This window comes from Alligator mississippiensis, chromosome 15 (genome assembly GCF_030867095.1).
Source record: "Alligator mississippiensis isolate rAllMis1 chromosome 15, rAllMis1, whole genome shotgun sequence".
In the NCBI taxonomy this organism is placed as follows: domain Eukaryota; kingdom Metazoa; phylum Chordata; order Crocodylia; family Alligatoridae; genus Alligator; species Alligator mississippiensis.
The window spans coordinates 10756613-10774172 of record NC_081838.1 but is presented as its reverse complement, the minus strand read 5'-3'; the positions used below and the strand labels follow the sequence as shown (position 1 = coordinate 10774172).

At 70.3% G+C, this 17560-nt stretch overlaps 15 non-coding genes across 15 annotated transcripts; 6 read left to right on the top strand and 9 right to left on the bottom strand.

The window, feature by feature from the left end:
- Nucleotides 1-248: 248 nt before the first annotated feature.
- On the bottom strand, nucleotides 249-320 carry TRNAD-GUC (transfer RNA aspartic acid (anticodon GUC)). The gene has a single exon. It is a non-coding gene; the product is annotated as a tRNA-Asp (tRNA).
- Nucleotides 321-1719: 1399 nt separating this feature from the next.
- On the bottom strand, nucleotides 1720-1791 carry TRNAD-GUC (transfer RNA aspartic acid (anticodon GUC)). The gene has a single exon. It is a non-coding gene; the product is annotated as a tRNA-Asp (tRNA).
- Nucleotides 1792-2336: 545 nt separating this feature from the next.
- Nucleotides 2337-2418, top strand: TRNAS-AGA (transfer RNA serine (anticodon AGA)). The gene has a single exon. It is a non-coding gene; the product is annotated as a tRNA-Ser (tRNA).
- A 777-nt stretch (nucleotides 2419-3195) lies between these two features.
- TRNAD-GUC (transfer RNA aspartic acid (anticodon GUC)) lies at nucleotides 3196-3267 on the bottom strand. Its single transcript has one exon. It is a non-coding gene; the product is annotated as a tRNA-Asp (tRNA).
- A 1399-nt stretch (nucleotides 3268-4666) lies between these two features.
- TRNAD-GUC (transfer RNA aspartic acid (anticodon GUC)) lies at nucleotides 4667-4738 on the bottom strand. The gene has a single exon. It is a non-coding gene; the product is annotated as a tRNA-Asp (tRNA).
- Nucleotides 4739-5283: 545 nt separating this feature from the next.
- Nucleotides 5284-5365, top strand: TRNAS-AGA (transfer RNA serine (anticodon AGA)). The gene has a single exon. It is a non-coding gene; the product is annotated as a tRNA-Ser (tRNA).
- A 777-nt stretch (nucleotides 5366-6142) lies between these two features.
- Nucleotides 6143-6214, bottom strand: TRNAD-GUC (transfer RNA aspartic acid (anticodon GUC)). Its single transcript has one exon. It is a non-coding gene; the product is annotated as a tRNA-Asp (tRNA).
- Nucleotides 6215-7613: 1399 nt separating this feature from the next.
- TRNAD-GUC (transfer RNA aspartic acid (anticodon GUC)) lies at nucleotides 7614-7685 on the bottom strand. Its single transcript has one exon. It is a non-coding gene; the product is annotated as a tRNA-Asp (tRNA).
- Nucleotides 7686-9711: 2026 nt separating this feature from the next.
- TRNAS-CGA (transfer RNA serine (anticodon CGA)) lies at nucleotides 9712-9793 on the top strand. The gene has a single exon. It is a non-coding gene; the product is annotated as a tRNA-Ser (tRNA).
- A 1404-nt stretch (nucleotides 9794-11197) lies between these two features.
- Nucleotides 11198-11279, top strand: TRNAS-AGA (transfer RNA serine (anticodon AGA)). The gene has a single exon. It is a non-coding gene; the product is annotated as a tRNA-Ser (tRNA).
- A 777-nt stretch (nucleotides 11280-12056) lies between these two features.
- TRNAD-GUC (transfer RNA aspartic acid (anticodon GUC)) lies at nucleotides 12057-12128 on the bottom strand. Its single transcript has one exon. It is a non-coding gene; the product is annotated as a tRNA-Asp (tRNA).
- A 1399-nt stretch (nucleotides 12129-13527) lies between these two features.
- TRNAD-GUC (transfer RNA aspartic acid (anticodon GUC)) lies at nucleotides 13528-13599 on the bottom strand. The gene has a single exon. It is a non-coding gene; the product is annotated as a tRNA-Asp (tRNA).
- Nucleotides 13600-14144: 545 nt separating this feature from the next.
- TRNAS-AGA (transfer RNA serine (anticodon AGA)) lies at nucleotides 14145-14226 on the top strand. The gene has a single exon. It is a non-coding gene; the product is annotated as a tRNA-Ser (tRNA).
- A 777-nt stretch (nucleotides 14227-15003) lies between these two features.
- TRNAD-GUC (transfer RNA aspartic acid (anticodon GUC)) lies at nucleotides 15004-15075 on the bottom strand. Its single transcript has one exon. It is a non-coding gene; the product is annotated as a tRNA-Asp (tRNA).
- Nucleotides 15076-17091: 2016 nt separating this feature from the next.
- Nucleotides 17092-17173, top strand: TRNAS-CGA (transfer RNA serine (anticodon CGA)). Its single transcript has one exon. It is a non-coding gene; the product is annotated as a tRNA-Ser (tRNA).
- Nucleotides 17174-17560: the final 387 nt, after the last annotated feature.

Here is a 17560-nt window from a genome sequence, read left to right as displayed (position 1 = left end):
CCTGCCCCTTGGCACCGCGTGCTGCGGCCTGTGTCAGCAGCCCCGGAGGCCCAGGCGGCGGGCCGGCAAGGGCCAATGCTGGCTGCCCTGGGCCTTGAGGCCAGCTGAGGTCCCGCGGGAGCAGCTCCAGGCGCCTTGCAGCCGCCAGCACCTTCCGCAGGGCCACGGCAACCAGGCCGCTGCCTCGGGCGGGAGGCTTGGTCGTGGAGGGGGCTCCCTAGCCAGCTGGGGGCTGTGCAAAAGGGAGCCTCCCCGTCGGGGAGTTGAACCCCGGTCTCCCGCGTGACAGGCGGGGATACTCACCGCTATACTAACGGGGAAAGGCCAGAGGACAGAAAACACCCGCCCCGCCAGCCCCGGGCTGGCCTTGCTTTGGCGGGGCTGCCGGCCTGGGCAGGGCAGGCTGTGCAGCCCTTGCTTTGGGCTGGGCTGGGCTGGGCTGGGCTGGGCTGGGCTGGGGAGGGCAGCAGATGGGCAGGTGCCCGGGCAAGCGGCCTGAGGGTGCTGGGCTCTTGTGGCTGGCGCAGCCAGAGGCAGCCTTCCAGCAAGGCTGCCTCCCTGGCCAGGATGGCAAGGACGCTGGGGAACAGCTGGCCTTGCAGGGCGTGAGCCAAAGGCAGGTGGCCTGGCCCAGGCTTTGTCCAGGGCCCCCACAGGGGCTTGGTGCCACGTGTGCTGGGGCTGGCCTCGAGTGGAGGGGCTGGCTGGCCCTGCTTCCGCCCGGGGCTGCCTTGCCTCTGGGCTTTTGAGGGCCAGGGCCTGGGGCCCAGGCTGTGCAGCCAGGGCTGGAGGACCTGGCAACGGGGTGCCATTGCAGAGGCGTGGGGCGGAGGCCGGGCTGCCTGCCTCTTTTGCTGGTGGTAGCTGTGGCCGAGAGGTTAAGGCGATGGGCTAGAAATCCATTGGGGTCTCCCTGCACAGGTTCGAATTCTGTCCGCTATGTGCTGGGCTTCGTGCTTGTGTGGCAGCCGGCTCCTTTCGCACCTGGAGCCTGGGCAAGGCAGGAGCGCGGGACGGCGCCCTGCACCTTCTCCACCTTCCCGGGGCTGACCTGCTTTGACACCCGCAGCAGGCGTTAGGGAGTGTGCCGGCCGAAGCAGAGCGCCAAGGCTCGCTCCCTGGGTGCGCGGGCAAGCCCCAGGCCGCGCGCTGCTTGGGCTTTTGGCCTTGGGAAAGATGAAGCCGGCAGGCCGCGCCCAGCAGGGGAGCGCCGCACCGCGGGCCCCTCGCCTGCCTCGGCCCCTGCGCAAGTGCCGCGCTGCCACGTGCAGGCTTCGCCGAGGGACGAGAGGGAAGCAGCGAGAGAGGCGGGGAATTTGGAGACGGTCCCTGGGTTGCGGCACTAGCCAAAGCCAAGGCCCAGGAAGGGAGTGTGTGCCAATTGTCCCCCACTGCACTGGCTCTTGTGCGCTTCCTGCCTCCTGGGGCCCGCCTGCCTGGAGCCCCAGGCCCAGAGGCACTCCAGCTGGCCCCTGCCCCTTGGCACCGTGTGCTGCGGCCTGTGTCAGCAGCCCCGGAGGCCCAGGCGGCGGGCCGGCAAGGGCCAATGCTGGCTGCCCTGGGCCTTGAGGCCAGCTGAGGTCCCGCGGGAGCAGCTCCAGGCGCCTTGCAGCCGCCAGCACCTTCCGCAGGGCCACGGCAACCAGGCCGCTGCCTCGGGCGGGAGGCTTGGTCGTGGAGGGGGCTCCCTAGCCAGCTGGGGGCTGTGCAAAAGGGAGCCTCCCCGTCGGGGAGTTGAACCCCGGTCTCCCGCGTGACAGGCGGGGATACTCACCGCTATACTAACGGGGAAAGGCCAGAGGACAGAAAACACCCGCCCCGCCAGCCCCGGGCTGGCCTTGCTTTGGCGGGGCTGCCGGCCTGGGCAGGGCAGGCTGTGCAGCCCTTGCTTTGGGCTGGGCTGGGCTGGGCTGGGCTGGGCTGGGCTGGGCTGGGGAGGGCAGCAGATGGGCAGGTGCCCGGGCAAGCGGCCTGAGGGTGCTGGGCTCTTGTGGCTGGCGTGGCCAGAGGCAGCCTCCCAGCAAGGCTGCCTCCCTGGCCAGGATGGCAAGGACGCTGGGGAACAGCTGGCCTTGCAGGGCGTGAGCCGAAGGCAGGTGGCCTGGCCCAGGCTTTGTCCAGGGCCCCCACAGGGGCTTGGTGCCACGTGTGCTGGGGCTGGCCTCGAGTGGAGGGGCTGGCTGGCCCTGCTTCCGCCCGGGGCTGCCTTGCCTCTGGGCTTTTGAGGGCCAGGGCCTGGGGCCCAGGCTGTGCAGCCAGGGCTGGAGGACCTGGCAACGGGGTGCCATTGCAGAGGCGTGGGGCGGAGGCCGGGCTGCCTGCCTCTTTTGCTGGTGGTAGCTGTGGCCGAGAGGTTAAGGCGATGGGCTAGAAATCCATTGGGGTCTCGCTGCACAGGTTCGAATCCTGTCAGCTACGTGCTGGGCTTCGTGCTTGTGTGGCAGCCGGCTCCTTTTGCAGCTGGAGCCTGGGCAAGGCAGGAGCGCGGGACGGCGCCCTGCACCTTCTCCACCTTCCCGGGGCTGACCTGCTTTGACACCCGCAACAGGCGTCAGGGAGTGTGCCGGCCCAAGCAGAGCGCCAAGGCTCGCTCCCTGGGTGCGCGGGCAAGCCCCAGGCCGCGCGCTGCTTGGGCTTTTGGCCTTGGGAAAGATGAAGCCGGCAGGCCGCGCCCAGCAGGGGAGCGCCGCACCGCGGGCCCCTCGCCTGCCTCGGCCCCTGCGCAAGTGCCGCGCTGCCACGTGCAGGCTTCGCCGAGGGACGAGAGGGAAGCAGCGAGAGAGGCGGGGAATTTGGAGACGGTCCCTGGGTTGCGGCACTAGCCAAAGCCAAGGCCCAGGAAGGGAGTGTGTGCCAATTGTCCCCCACTGCACTGGCTCTTGTGCGCTTCCTGCCTCCTGGGGCCCGCCTGCCTGGAGCCCCAGGCCCAGGGGCACTCCAGCTGGCCCCTGCCCCTTGGCACCGCGTGCTGCGGCCTGTGTCAGCAGCCCCGGAGGCCCAGGCGGCGGGCCGGCAAGGGCCAATGCTGGCTGCCCTGGGCCTTGAGGCCAGCTGAGGTCCCGCGGGAGCAGCTCCAGGCGCCTTGCAGCCGCCAGCACCTTCCGCAGGGCCACGGCAACCAGGCCGCTGCCTCGGGCGGGAGGCTTGGTCGTGGAGGGGGCTCCCTAGCCAGCTGGGGGCTGTGCAAAAGGGAGCCTCCCCGTCGGGGAGTTGAACCCCGGTCTCCCGCGTGACAGGCGGGGATACTCACCGCTATACTAACGGGGAAAGGCCAGAGGACAGAAAACACCCGCCCCGCCAGCCCCGGGCTGGCCTTGCTTTGGCGGGGCTGCCGGCCTGGGCAGGGCAGGCTGTGCAGCCCTTGCTTTGGGCTGGGCTGGGCTGGGCTGGGCTGGGCTGGGCTGGGGAGGGCAGCAGATGGGCAGGTGCCTGGGCAAGCGGCCTGAGGGTGCTGGGCTCTTGTGGCTGGCGCGGCCAGAGGCAGCCTTCCAGCAAGGCTGCCTCCCTGGCCAGGATGGCAAGGACGCTGGGGAACAGCTGGCCTTGCAGGGCGTGAGCCAAAGGCAGGTGGCCTGGCCCAGGCTTTGTCCAGGGCCCCCACAGGGGCTTGGTGCCACGTGTGCTGGGGCTGGCCTCGAGTGGAGGGGCTGGCTGGCCCTGCTTCCGCCCGGGGCTGCCTTGCCTCTGGGCTTTTGAGGGCCAGGGCCTGGGGCCCAGGCTGTGCAGCCAGGGCTGGAGGACCTGGCAACGGGATGCCATTGCAGAGGCGTGGGGCGGAGGCCGGGCTGCCTGCCTCTTTTGCTGGTGGTAGCTGTGGCCGAGAGGTTAAGGCGATGGGCTAGAAATCCATTGGGGTCTCCCTGCACAGGTTCGAATTCTGTCCGCTATGTGCTGGGCTTCGTGCTTGTGTGGCAGCCGGCTCCTTTCGCACCTGGAGCCTGGGCAAGGCAGGAGCGCGGGACGGCGCCCTGCACCTTCTCCACCTTCCCGGGGCTGACCTGCTTTGACACCCGCAGCAGGCGTTAGGGAGTGTGCCGGCCGAAGCAGAGCGCCAAGGCTCGCTCCCTGGGTGCGCGGGCAAGCCCCAGGCCGCGCGCTGCTTGGGCTTTTGGCCTTGGGAAAGATGAAGCCGGCAGGCCGCGCCCAGCAGGGGAGCGCCGCACCGCGGGCCCCTCGCCTGCCTCGGCCCCTGCGCAAGTGCCGCGCTGCCACGTGCAGGCTTCGCCGAGGGACGAGAGGGAAGCAGCGAGAGAGGCGGGGAATTTGGAGACGGTCCCTGGGTTGCGGCACTAGCCAAAGCCAAGGCCCAGGAAGGGAGTGTGTGCCAATTGTCCCCCACTGCACTGGCTCTTGTGCGCTTCCTGCCTCCTGGGGCCCGCCTGCCTGGAGCCCCAGGCCCAGAGGCACTCCAGCTGGCCCCTGCAACTTGGCACCGTGTGCTGCGGCCTGTGTCAGCAGCCCCGGAGGCCCAGGCGGCGGGCCGGCAAGGGCCAATGCTGGCTGCCCTGGGCCTTGAGGCCAGCTGAGGTCCCGCGGGAGCAGCTCCAGGCGCCTTGCAGCCGCCAGCACCTTCCGCAGGGCCACGGCAACCAGGCCGCTGCCTCGGGCGGGAGGCTTGGTCGTGGAGGGGGCTCCCTAGCCAGCTGGGGGCTGTGCAAAAGGGAGCCTCCCCGTCGGGGAGTTGAACCCCGGTCTCCCGCGTGACAGGCGGGGATACTCACCGCTATACTAACGGGGAAAGGCCAGAGGACAGAAAACACCCGCCCCGCCAGCCCCGGGCTGGCCTTGCTTTGGCGGGGCTGCCGGCCTGGGCAGGGCAGGCTGTGCAGCCCTTGCTTTGGGCTGGGCTGGGCTGGGCTGGGCTGGGCTGGGCTGGGCTGGGGAGGGCAGCAGATGGGCAGGTGCCCGGGCAAGCGGCCTGAGGGTGCTGGGCTCTTGTGGCTGGCGTGGCCAGAGGCAGCCTCCCAGCAAGGCTGCCTCCCTGGCCAGGATGGCAAGGACGCTGGGGAACAGCTGGCCTTGCAGGGCGTGAGCCGAAGGCAGGTGGCCTGGCCCAGGCTTTGTCCAGGGCCCCCACAGGGGCTTGGTGCCACGTGTGCTGGGGCTGGCCTCGAGTGGAGGGGCTGGCTGGCCCTGCTTCCGCCCGGGGCTGCCTTGCCTCTGGGCTTTTGAGGGCCAGGGCCTGGGGCCCAGGCTGTGCAGCCAGGGCTGGAGGACCTGGCAACGGGGTGCCATTGCAGAGGCGTGGGGCGGAGGCCGGGCTGCCTGCCTCTTTTGCTGGTGGTAGCTGTGGCCGAGAGGTTAAGGCGATGGGCTAGAAATCCATTGGGGTCTCGCTGCACAGGTTCGAATCCTGTCAGCTACGTGCTGGGCTTCGTGCTTGTGTGGCAGCCGGCTCCTTTTGCAGCTGGAGCCTGGGCAAGGCAGGAGCGCGGGACGGCGCCCTGCACCTTCTCCACCTTCCCGGGGCTGACCTGCTTTGACACCCGCAACAGGCGTCAGGGAGTGTGCCGGCCCAAGCAGAGCGCCAAGGCTCGCTCCCTGGGTGCGCGGGCAAGCCCCAGGCCGCGCGCTGCTTGGGCTTTTGGCCTTGGGAAAGATGAAGCCGGCAGGCCGCGCCCAGCAGGGGAGCGCCGCACCGCGGGCCCCTCGCCTGCCTCGGCCCCTGCGCAAGTGCCGCGCTGCCACGTGCAGGCTTCGCCGAGGGACGAGAGGGAAGCAGCGAGAGAGGCGGGGAATTTGGAGACGGTCCCTGGGTTGCGGCACTAGCCAAAGCCAAGGCCCAGGAAGGGAGTGTGTGCCAATTGTCCCCCACTGCACTGGCTCTTGTGCGCTTCCTGCCTCCTGGGGCCCGCCTGCCTGGAGCCCCAGGCCCAGGGGCACTCCAGCTGGCCCCTGCCCCTTGGCACCGCGTGCTGCGGCCTGTGTCAGCAGCCCCGGAGGCCCAGGCGGCGGGCCGGCAAGGGCCAATGCTGGCTGCCCTGGGCCTTGAGGCCAGCTGAGGTCCCGCGGGAGCAGCTCCAGGCGCCTTGCAGCCGCCAGCACCTTCCGCAGGGCCACGGCAACCAGGCCGCTGCCTCGGGCGGGAGGCTTGGTCGTGGAGGGGGCTCCCTAGCCAGCTGGGGGCTGTGCAAAAGGGAGCCTCCCCGTCGGGGAGTTGAACCCCGGTCTCCCGCGTGACAGGCGGGGATACTCACCGCTATACTAACGGGGAAAGGCCAGAGGACAGAAAACACCCGCCCCGCCAGCCCCGGGCTGGCCTTGCTTTGGCGGGGCTGCCGGCCTGGGCAGGGCAGGCTGTGCAGCCCTTGCTTTGGGCTGGGCTGGGCTGGGCTGGGCTGGGCTGGGCTGGGGAGGGCAGCAGATGGGCAGGTGCCTGGGCAAGCGGCCTGAGGGTGCTGGGCTCTTGTGGCTGGCGCGGCCAGAGGCAGCCTTCCAGCAAGGCTGCCTCCCTGGCCAGGATGGCAAGGACGCTGGGGAACAGCTGGCCTTGCAGGGCGTGAGCCAAAGGCAGGTGGCCTGGCCCAGGCTTTGTCCAGGGCCCCCACAGGGGCTTGGTGCCACGTGTGCTGGGGCTGGCCTCGAGTGGAGGGGCTGGCTGGCCCTGCTTCCGCCCGGGGCTGCCTTGCCTCTGGGCTTTTGAGGGCCAGGGCCTGGGGCCCAGGCTGTGCAGCCAGGGCTGGAGGACCTGGCAACGGGATGCCATTGCAGAGGCGTGGGGCGGAGGCCGGGCTGCCTGCCTCTTTTGCTGGTGGTAGCTGTGGCCGAGAGGTTAAGGCGATGGGCTAGAAATCCATTGGGGTCTCCCTGCACAGGTTCGAATTCTGTCCGCTATGTGCTGGGCTTCGTGCTTGTGTGGCAGCCGGCTCCTTTCGCACCTGGAGCCTGGGCAAGGCAGGAGCGCGGGACGGCGCCCTGCACCTTCTCCACCTTCCCGGGGCTGACCTGCTTTGACACCCGCAGCAGGCGTTAGGGAGTGTGCCGGCCGAAGCAGAGCGCCAAGGCTCGCTCCCTGGGTGCGCGGGCAAGCCCCAGGCCGCGCGCTGCTTGGGCTTTTGGCCTTGGGAAAGATGAAGCCGGCAGGCCGCGCCCAGCAGGGGAGCGCCGCACCGCGGGCCCCTCGCCTGCCTCGGCCCCTGCGCAAGTGCCGCGCTGCCACGTGCAGGCTTCGCCGAGGGACGAGAGGGAAGCAGCGAGAGAGGCGGGGAATTTGGAGACGGTCCCTGGGTTGCGGCACTAGCCAAAGCCAAGGCCCAGGAAGGGAGTGTGTGCCAATTGTCCCCCACTGCACTGGCTCTTGTGCGCTTCCTGCCTCCTGGGGCCCGCCTGCCTGGAGCCCCAGGCCCAGAGGCACTCCAGCTGGCCCCTGCCCCTTGGCACCGTGTGCTGCGGCCTGTGTCAGCAGCCCCGGAGGCCCAGGCGGCGGGCCGGCAAGGGCCAATGCTGGCTGCCCTGGGCCTTGAGGCCAGCTGAGGTCCCGCGGGAGCAGCTCCAGGCGCCTTGCAGCCGCCAGCACCTTCCGCAGGGCCACGGCAACCAGGCCGCTGCCTCGGGCGGGAGGCTTGGTCGTGGAGGGGGCTCCCTAGCCAGCTGGGGGCTGTGCAAAAGGGAGCCTCCCCGTCGGGGAGTTGAACCCCGGTCTCCCGCGTGACAGGCGGGGATACTCACCGCTATACTAACGGGGAAAGGCCAGAGGACAGAAAACACCCGCCCCGCCAGCCCCGGGCTGGCCTTGCTTTGGCGGGGCTGCCGGCCTGGGCAGGGCAGGCTGTGCAGCCCTTGCTTTGGGCTGGGCTGGGCTGGGCTGGGCTGGGCTGGGCTGGGGAGGGCAGCAGATGGGCAGGTGCCCGGGCAAGCGGCCTGAGGGTGCTGGGCTCTTGTGGCTGGCGCGGCCAGAGGCAGCCTTCCAGCAAGGCTGCCTCCCTGGCCAGGATGGCAAGGACGCTGGGGAACAGCTGGCCTTGCAGGGCGTGAGCCAAAGGCAGGTGGCCTGGCCCAGGCTTTGTCCAGGGCCCCCACAGGGGCTTGGTGCCACGTGTGCTGGGGCTGGCCTCGAGTGGAGGGGCTGGCTGGCCCTGCTTCCGCCCGGGGCTGCCTTGCCTCTGGGCTTTTGAGGGCCAGGGCCTGGGGCCCAGGCTGTGCAGCCAGGGCTGGAGGACCTGGCAACGGGGTGCCATTGCAGAGGCGTGGGGCGGAGGCCGGGCTGCCTGCCTCTTTTGCTGGTGGTAGCTGTGGCCGAGAGGTTAAGGCGATGGGCTAGAAATCCATTGGGGTCTCCCTGCACAGGTTCGAATTCTGTCCGCTATGTGCTGGGCTTCGTGCTTGTGTGGCAGCCGGCTCCTTTTGCACCTGGAGCCTGGGCAAGGCAGGAGCGCGGGACGGCGCCCTGCACCTTCTCCACCTTCCCGGGGCTGACCTGCTTTGACACCCGCAGCAGGCGTTAGGGAGTGTGCCGGCCGAAGCAGAGCGCCAAGGCTCGCTCCCTGGGTGCGCGGGCAAGCCCCAGGCCGCGCGCTGCTTGGGCTTTTGGCCTTGGGAAAGATGAAGCCGGCAGGCCGCGCCCAGCAGGGGAGCGCCGCACCGCGGGCCCCTCGCCTGCCTCGGCCCCTGCGCAAGTGCCGCGCTGCCACGTGCAGGCTTCGCCGAGGGACGAGAGGGAAGCAGCGAGAGAGGCGGGGAATTTGGAGACGGTCCCTGGGTTGCGGCACTAGCCAAAGCCAAGGCCCAGGAAGGGAGTGTGTGCCAATTGTCCCCCACTGCACTGGCTCTTGTGCGCTTCCTGCCTCCTGGGGCCCGCCTGCCTGGAGCCCCAGGCCCAGAGGCACTCCAGCTGGCCCCTGCCCCTTGGCACCGCGTGCTGCGGCCTGTGTCAGCAGCCCCGGAGGCCCAGGCGGCGGGCCGGCAAGGGCCAATGCTGGCTGCCCTGGGCCTTGAGGCCAGCTGAGGTCCCGCGGGAGCAGCTCCAGGCGCCTTGCAGCCGCCAGCACCTTCCGCAGGGCCACGGCAACCAGGCCGCTGCCTCGGGCGGGAGGCTTGGTCGTGGAGGGGGCTCCCTAGCCAGCTGGGGGCTGTGCAAAAGGGAGCCTCCCCGTTGGGGAGTTGAACCCCGGTCTCCCGCGTGACAGGCGGGGATACTCACCGCTATACTAACGGGGAAAGGCCAGAGGACAGAAAACACCCGCCCCGCCAGCCCCGGGCTGGCCTTGCTTTGGCGGGGCTGCCGGCCTGGGCAGGGCAGGCTGTGCAGCCCTTGCTTTGGGCTGGGCTGGGCTGGGCTGGGCTGGGCTGGGCTGGGCTGGGCTGGGCTGGGGAGGGCAGCAGATGGGCAGGTGCCCGGGCAAGCGGCCTGAGGGTGCTGGGCTCTTGTGGCTGGCGCGGCCAGAGGCAGCCTTCCAGCAAGGCTGCCTCCCTGGCCAGGATGGCAAGGACGCTGGGGAACAGCTGGCCTTGCAGGGCGTGAGCCGAAGGCAGGTGGCCTGGCCCAGGCTTTGTCCAGGGCCCCCACAGGGGCTTGGTGCCACGTGTGCTGGGGCTGGCCTCGAGTGGAGGGGCTGGCTGGCCCTGCTTCCGCCCGGGGCTGCCTTGCCTCTGGGCTTTTGAGGGCCAGGGCCTGGGGCCCAGGCTGTGCAGCCAGGGCTGGAGGACCTGGCAACGGGGTGCCATTGCAGAGGCGAGGGGCGGAGGCCGGGCTGCCTGCCTCTTTTGCTGGTGGTAGCTGTGGCCGAGAGGTTAAGGCGATGGGCTCGAAATCCATTGGGGTCTCCCTGCACAGGTTCGAATCCTCTCAGCTACGTGCTGGGCTTCGTGCTTGTGTGGCAGCCGGCTCCTTTTGCAGCTGGAGCCTGGGCAAGGCAGGAGCGCGGGACGGCGCCCTGCACCTTCTCCACCTTCCCGGGGCTGACCTGCTTTGACACCCGCAGCAGGCGTCAGGGAGTGTGCCGGCCCAAGCAGAGCGCCAAGGCTCGCTCCCTGGGTGCGCGGGCAAGCCCCAGGCTGCGCGCTGCTTGGGCTTTTGGCCTTGGGAAAGATGAAGCCGGCAGGCCGCGCCCAGCAGGGGAGCGCCGCACCGCGGGCCCCTCGCCTGCCTCGGCCCCTGCGCAAGTGCCGCGCTGCCACGTGCAGGCTTCGCCGAGGGACGAGAGGGAAGCAGCGAGAGAGGCGGGGAATTTGGAGACGGTCCCTGGGTTGCGGCACTAGCCAAAGCCAAGGCCCAGGAAGGGAGTGTGTGCCAATTGTCCCCCACTGCACTGGCTCTTGTGCGCTTCCTGCCTCCTGGGGCCCGCCTGCCTGGAGCCCCAGGCCCAGGGGCACTCCAGCTGGCCCCTGCCCCTTGGCACCGCGTGCTGCGGCCTGTGTCAGCAGCCCCGGAGGCCCAGGCGGCGGGCCGGCAAGGGCCAATGCTGGCTGCCCTGGGCCTTGAGGCCAGCTGAGGTCCCGCAGGAGCAGCTCCAGGCGCCTTGCAGCCGCCAGCACCTTCCGCAGGGCCACGGCAACCAGGCCGCTGCCTCGGGCGGGAGGCTTGGTCGTGGAGGGGGCTCCCTAGCCAGCTGGGGGCTGTGCAAAAGGGAGCCTCCCCGTCGGGGAGTTGAACCCCGGTCTCCCGCGTGACAGGCAGGGATACTCACCGCTATACTAACGGGGAAAGGCCGCAGGACAGAAACCACCCGCCCCGCCAGCCCCGGGCTGGCCTTGCTTTGGCGGGGCTGCCGGCCTGGGCAGGGCAGGCTGTGCAGCCCTTGCTTTGGGCTGGGCTGGGCTGGGCTGGGCTGGGCTGGGCTGGGCTGGGCTGGGCTGGGGAGGGCAGCAGATGGGCAGGTGCCCGGGCAAGCGGCCTGAGGGTGCTGGGCTCTTGTGGCTGGCGTGGCCAGAGGCAGCCTCCCAGCAAGGCTGCCTCCCTGGCCAGGATGGCAAGGACGCTGGGGAACAGCTGGCCTTGCAGGGCGTGAGCCGAAGGCAGGTGGCCTGACCCAGGCTTTGTCCAGGGCCCCCACAGGGGCTTGGTGCCACGTGTGCTGGGGCTGGCCTCGAGTGGAGGGGCTGGCTGGCCCTGCTTCCGCCCGGGGCTGCCTTGCCTCTGGGCTTTTGAGGGCCAGGGCCTGGGGCCCAGGCTGTGCAGCCAGGGCTGGAGGACCTGGCAACGGGGTGCCATTGCAGAGGCGTGGGGCGGAGGCCGGGCTGCCTGCCTCTTTTGCTGGTGGTAGCTGTGGCCGAGAGGTTAAGGCGATGGGCTAGAAATCCATTGGGGTCTCGCTGTACAGGTTCGAATCCTGTCAGCTACGTGCTGGGCTTCGTGCTTGTGTGGCAGCCGGCTCCTTTTGCAGCTGGAGCCTGGGCAAGGCAGGAGCGCGGGACGGCGCCCTGCACCTTCTCCACCTTCCCGGGGCTGACCTGCTTTGACACCCGCAACAGGCGTCAGGGAGTGTGCCGGCCCAAGCAGAGCGCCAAGGCTCGCTCCCTGGGTGCGCGGGCAAGCCCCAGGCCGCGCGCTGCTTGGGCTTTTGGCCTTGGGAAAGATGAAGCCGGCAGGCCGCGCCCAGCAGGGGAGCGCCGCACCGCGGGCCCCTCGCCTGCCTCGGCCCCTGCGCAAGTGCCGCGCTGCCACGTGCAGGCTTCGCCGAGGGACGAGAGGGAAGCAGCGAGAGAGGCGGGGAATTTGGAGACGGTCCCTGGGTTGCGGCACTAGCCAAAGCCAAGGCCCAGGAAGGGAGTGTGTGCCAATTGTCCCCCACTGCACTGGCTCTTGTGCGCTTCCTGCCTCCTGGGGCCCGCCTGCCTGGAGCCCCAGGCCCAGGGGCACTCCAGCTGGCCCCTGCCCCTTGGCACCGCGTGCTGCGGCCTGTGTCAGCAGCCCCGGAGGCCCAGGCGGCGGGCCGGCAAGGGCCAATGCTGGCTGCCCTGGGCCTTGAGGCCAGCTGAGGTCCCGCGGGAGCAGCTCCAGGCGCCTTGCAGCCGCCAGCACCTTCCGCAGGGCCACGGCAACCAGGCCGCTGCCTCGGGCGGGAGGCTTGGTCGTGGAGGGGGCTCCCTAGCCAGCTGGGGGCTGTGCAAAAGGGAGCCTCCCCGTCGGGGAGTTGAACCCCGGTCTCCCGCGTGACAGGCGGGGATACTCACCGCTATACTAACGGGGAAAGGCCAGAGGACAGAAAACACCCGCCCCGCCAGCCCCGGGCTGGCCTTGCTTTGGCGGGGCTGCCGGCCTGGGCAGGGCAGGCTGTGCAGCCCTTGCTTTGGGCTGGGCTGGGCTGGGCTGGGCTGGGCTGGGCTGGGGAGGGCAGCAGATGGGCAGGTGCCCGGGCAAGCGGCCTGAGGGTGCTGGGCTCTTGTGGCTGGCGCGGCCAGAGGCAGCCTTCCAGCAAGGCTGCCTCCCTGGCCAGGATGGCAAGGACGCTGGGGAACAGCTGGCCTTGCAGGGCGTGAGCCAAAGGCAGGTGGCCTGGCCCAGGCTTTGTCCAGGGCCCCCACAGGGGCTTGGTGCCACGTGTGCTGGGGCTGGCCTCGAGTGGAGGGGCTGGCTGGCCCTGCTTCCGCCCGGGGCTGCCTTGCCTCTGGGCTTTTGAGGGCCAGGGCCTGGGGCCCAGGCTGTGCAGCCAGGGCTGGAGGACCTGGCAACGGGGTGCCATTGCAGAGGCGTGGGGCGGAGGCCGGGCTGCCTGCCTCTTTTGCTGGTGGTAGCTGTGGCCGAGAGGTTAAGGCGATGGGCTAGAAATCCATTGGGGTCTCCCTGCACAGGTTCGAATTCTGTCCGCTATGTGCTGGGCTTCGTGCTTGTGTGGCAGCCGGCTCCTTTCGCACCTGGAGCCTGGGCAAGGCAGGAGCGCGAGACGGCGCCCTGCACCTTCTCCACCTTCCCGGGGCTGACCTGCTTTGACACCCGCAGCAGGCGTTAGGGAGTGTGCCGGCCGAAGCAGAGCGCCAAGGCTCGCTCCCTGGGTGCGCGGGCAAGCCCCAGGCCGCGCGCTGCTTGGGCTTTTGGCCTTGGGAAAGATGAAGCCGGCAGGCCGCGCCCAGCAGGGGAGCGCCGCACCGCGGGCCCCTCGCCTGCCTCGGCCCCTGCGCAAGTGCCGCGCTGCCACGTGCAGGCTTCGCCGAGGGACGAGAGGGAAGCAGCGAGAGAGGCGGGGAATTTGGAGACGGTCCCTGGGTTGCGGCACTAGCCAAAGCCAAGGCCCAGGAAGGGAGTGTGTGCCAATTGTCCCCCACTGCACTGGCTCTTGTGCGCTTCCTGCCTCCTGGGGCCCGCCTGCCTGGAGCCCCAGGCCCAGAGGCACTCCAGCTGGCCCCTGCCCCTTGGCACCGCGTGCTGCGGCCTGTGTCAGCAGCCCCGGAGGCCCAGGCGGCGGGCCGGCAAGGGCCAATGCTGGCTGCCCTGGGCCTTGAGGCCAGCTGAGGTCCCGCGGGAGCAGCTCCAGGCGCCTTGCAGCCGCCAGCACCTTCCGCAGGGCCACGGCAACCAGGCCGCTGCCTCGGGCGGGAGGCTTGGTCGTGGAGGGGGCTCCCTAGCCAGCTGGGGGCTGTGCAAAAGGGAGCCTCCCCGTCGGGGAGTTGAACCCCGGTCTCCCGCGTGACAGGCGGGGATACTCACCGCTATACTAACGGGGAAAGGCCAGAGGACAGAAAACACCCGCCCCGCCAGCCCCGGGCTGGCCTTGCTTTGGCGGGGCTGCCGGCCTGGGCAGGGCAGGCTGTGCAGCCCTTGCTTTGGGCTGGGCTGGGCTGGGCTGGGCTGGGCTGGGCTGGGCTGGGGAGGGCAGCAGATGGGCAGGTGCCCGGGCAAGCGGCCTGAGGGTGCTGGGCTCTTGTGGCTGGCGTGGCCAGAGGCAGCCTCCCAGCAAGGCTGCCTCCCTGGCCAGGATGGCAAGGACGCTGGGGAACAGCTGGCCTTGCAGGGCGTGAGCCGAAGGCAGGTGGCCTGGCCCAGGCTTTGTCCAGGGCCCCCACAGGGGCTTGGTGCCACGTGTGCTGGGGCTGGCCTCGAGTGGAGGGGCTGGCTGGCCCTGCTTCCGCCCGGGGCTGCCTTGCCTCTGGGCTTTTGAGGGCCAGGGCCTGGGGCCCAGGCTGTGCAGCCAGGGCTGGAGGACCTGGCAACGGGGTGCCATTGCAGAGGCGTGGGGCGGAGGCCGGGCTGCCTGCCTCTTTTGCTGGTGGTAGCTGTGGCCGAGAGGTTAAGGCGATGGGCTAGAAATCCATTGGGGTCTCGCTGCACAGGTTCGAATCCTGTCAGCTACGTGCTGGGCTTCGTGCTTGTGTGGCAGCCGGCTCCTTTTGCAGCTGGAGCCTGGGCAAGGCAGGAGCGCGGGACGGCGCCCTGCACCTTCTCCACCTTCCCGGGGCTGACCTGCTTTGACACCCGCAACAGGCGTCAGGGAGTGTGCCGGCCCAAGCAGAGCGCCAAGGCTCGCTCCCTGGGTGCGCGGGCAAGCCCCAGGCCGCGCGCTGCTTGGGCTTTTGGCCTTGGGAAAGATGAAGCCGGCAGGCCGCGCCCAGCAGGGGAGCGCCGCACCGCGGGCCCCTCGCCTGCCTCGGCCCCTGCGCAAGTGCCGCGCTGCCACGTGCAGGCTTCGCCGAGGGACGAGAGGGAAGCAGCGAGAGAGGCGGGGAATTTGGAGACGGTCCCTGGGTTGCGGCACTAGCCAAAGCCAAGGCCCAGGAAGGGAGTGTGTGCCAATTGTCCCCCACTGCACTGGCTCTTGTGCGCTTCCTGCCTCCTGGGGCCCGCCTGCCTGGAGCCCCAGGCCCAGGGGCACTCCAGCTGGCCCCTGCCCCTTGGCACCGCGTGCTGCGGCCTGTGTCAGCAGCCCCGGAGGCCCAGGCGGCGGGCCGGCAAGGGCCAATGCTGGCTGCCCTGGGCCTTGAGGCCAGCTGAGGTCCCGCGGGAGCAGCTCCAGGCGCCTTGCAGCCGCCAGCACCTTCCGCAGGGCCACGGCAACCAGGCCGCTGCCTCGGGCGGGAGGCTTGGTCGTGGAGGGGGCTCCCTAGCCAGCTGGGGGCTGTGCAAAAGGGAGCCTCCCCGTCGGGGAGTTGAACCCCGGTCTCCCGCGTGACAGGCGGGGATACTCACCGCTATACTAACGGGGAAAGGCCAGAGGACAGAAAACACCCGCCCCGCCAGCCCCGGGCTGGCCTTGCTTTGGCGGGGCTGCCGGCCTGGGCAGGGCAGGCTGTGCAGCCCTTGCTTTGGGCTGGGCTGGGCTGGGCTGGGCTGGGCTGGGCTGGGGAGGGCAGCAGATGGGCAGGTGCCCGGGCAAGCGGCCTGAGGGTGCTGGGCTCTTGTGGCTGGCGCAGCCAGAGGCAGCCTTCCAGCAAGGCTGCCTCCCTGGCCAGGATGGCAAGGACGCTGGGGAACAGCTGGCCTTGCAGGGCGTGAGCCAAAGGCAGGTGGCCTGGCCCAGGCTTTGTCCAGGGCCCCCACAGGGGCTTGGTGCCACGTGTGCTGGGGCTGGCCTCGAGTGGAGGGGCTGGCTGGCCCTGCTTCCGCCCGGGGCTGCCTTGCCTCTGGGCTTTTGAGGGCCAGGGCCTGGGGCCCAGGCTGTGCAGCCAGGGCTGGAGGACCTGGCAACGGGGTGCCATTGCAGAGGCGTGGGGCGGAGGCCGGGCTGCCTGCCTCTTTTGCTGGTGGTAGCTGTGGCCGAGAGGTTAAGGCGATGGGCTAGAAATCCATTGGGGTCTCCCTGCACAGGTTCGAATTCTGTCCGCTATGTGCTGGGCTTCGTGCTTGTGTGGCAGCCGGCTCCTTTCGCACCTGGAGCCTGGGCAAGGCAGGAGCGCGGGACGGCGCCCTGCACCTTCTCCACCTTCCCGGGGCTGACCTGCTTTGACACCCGCAGCAGGCGTTAGGGAGTGTGCCGGCCGAAGCAGAGCGCCAAGGCTCGCTCCCTGGGTGCGCGGGCAAGCCCCAGGCCGCGCGCTGCTTGGGCTTTTGGCCTTGGGAAAGATGAAGCCGGCAGGCCGCGCCCAGCAGGGGAGCGCCGCACCGCGGGCCCCTCGCCTGCCTCGGCCCCTGCGCAAGTGCCGCGCTGCCACGTGCAGGCTTCGCCGAGGGACGAGAGGGAAGCAGCGAGAGAGGCGGGGAATTTGGAGACGGTCCCTGGGTTGCGGCACTAGCCAAAGCCAAGGCCCAGGAAGGGAGTGTGTGCCAATTGTCCCCCACTGCACTGGCTCTTGTGCGCTTCCTGCCTCCTGGGGCCCGCCTGCCTGGAGCCCCAGGCCCAGAGGCACTCCAGCTGGCCCCTGCCCCTTGGCACCGCGTGCTGCGGCCTGTGTCAGCAGCCCCGGAGGCCCAGGCGGCGGGCCGGCAAGGGCCAATGCTGGCTGCCCTGGGCCTTGAGGCCAGCTGAGGTCCCGCGGGAGCAGCTCCAGGCGCCTTGCAGCCGCCAGCACCTTCCGCAGGGCCACGGCAACCAGGCCGCTGCCTCGGGCGGGAGGCTTGGTCGTGGAGGGGGCTCCCTAGCCAGCTGGGGGCTGTGCAAAAGGGAGCCTCCCCGTCAGGGAGTTGAACCCCGGTCTCCCGCGTGACAGGCGGGGATACTCACCGCTATACTAACGGGGAAAGGCCAGAGGACAGAAAACACCCGCCCCGCCAGCCCCGGGCTGGCCTTGCTTTGGCGGGGCTGCCGGCCTGGGCAGGGCAGGCTGTGCAGCCCTTGCTTTGGGCTGGGCTGGGCTGGGCTGGGCTGGGCTGGGCTGGGCTGGGGAGGGCAGCAGATGGGCAGGTGCCCGGGCAAGCGGCCTGAGGGTGCTGGGCTCTTGTGGCTGGCGTGGCCAGAGGCAGCCTCCCAGCAAGGCTGCCTCCCTGGCCAGGATGGCAAGGACGCTGGGGAACAGCTGGCCTTGCAGGGCGTGAGCCGAAGGCAGGTGGCCTGGCCCAGGCTTTGTCCAGGGCCCCCACAGGGGCTTGGTGCCACGTGTGCTGGGGCTGGCCTCGAGTGGAGGGGCTGGCTGGCCCTGCTTCCGCCCGGGGCTGCCTTGCCTCTGGGCTTTTGAGGGCCAGGGCCTGGGGCCCAGGCTGTGCAGCCAGGGCTGGAGGACCTGGCAACGGGGTGCCATTGCAGAGGCGTGGGGCGGAGGCCGGGCTGCCTGCCTCTTTTGCTGGTGGTAGCTGTGGCCGAGAGGTTAAGGCGATGGGCTCGAAATCCATTGGGGTCTCCCTGCACAGGTTCGAATCCTGTCAGCTACGTGCTGGGCTTCGTGCTTGTGTGGCAGCCGGCTCCTTTTGCAGCTGGAGCCTGGGCAAGGCAGGAGCGCGGGACGGCGCCCTGCACCTTCTCCACCTTCCCGGGGCTGACCTGCTTTGACACCCGCAGCAGGCGTCAGGGAGTGTGCCGGCCCAAGCAGAGCGCCAAGGCTCGCTCCCTGGGTGCGCGGGCAAGCCCCAGGCCGCGCGCTGCTTGGGCTTTTGGCCTTGGGAAAGATGAAGCCGGCAGGCCGCGCCCAGCAGGGGAGCGCCGCACCGCGGGCCCCTCGCCTGCCTCGGCCCCTGCGCAAGTGCCGCGCTGCCACGTGCAGGCTTCGCCGAGGGACGAGAGGGAAGCAGCGAGAGAGGCGGGGAATTTGGAGACGGTCC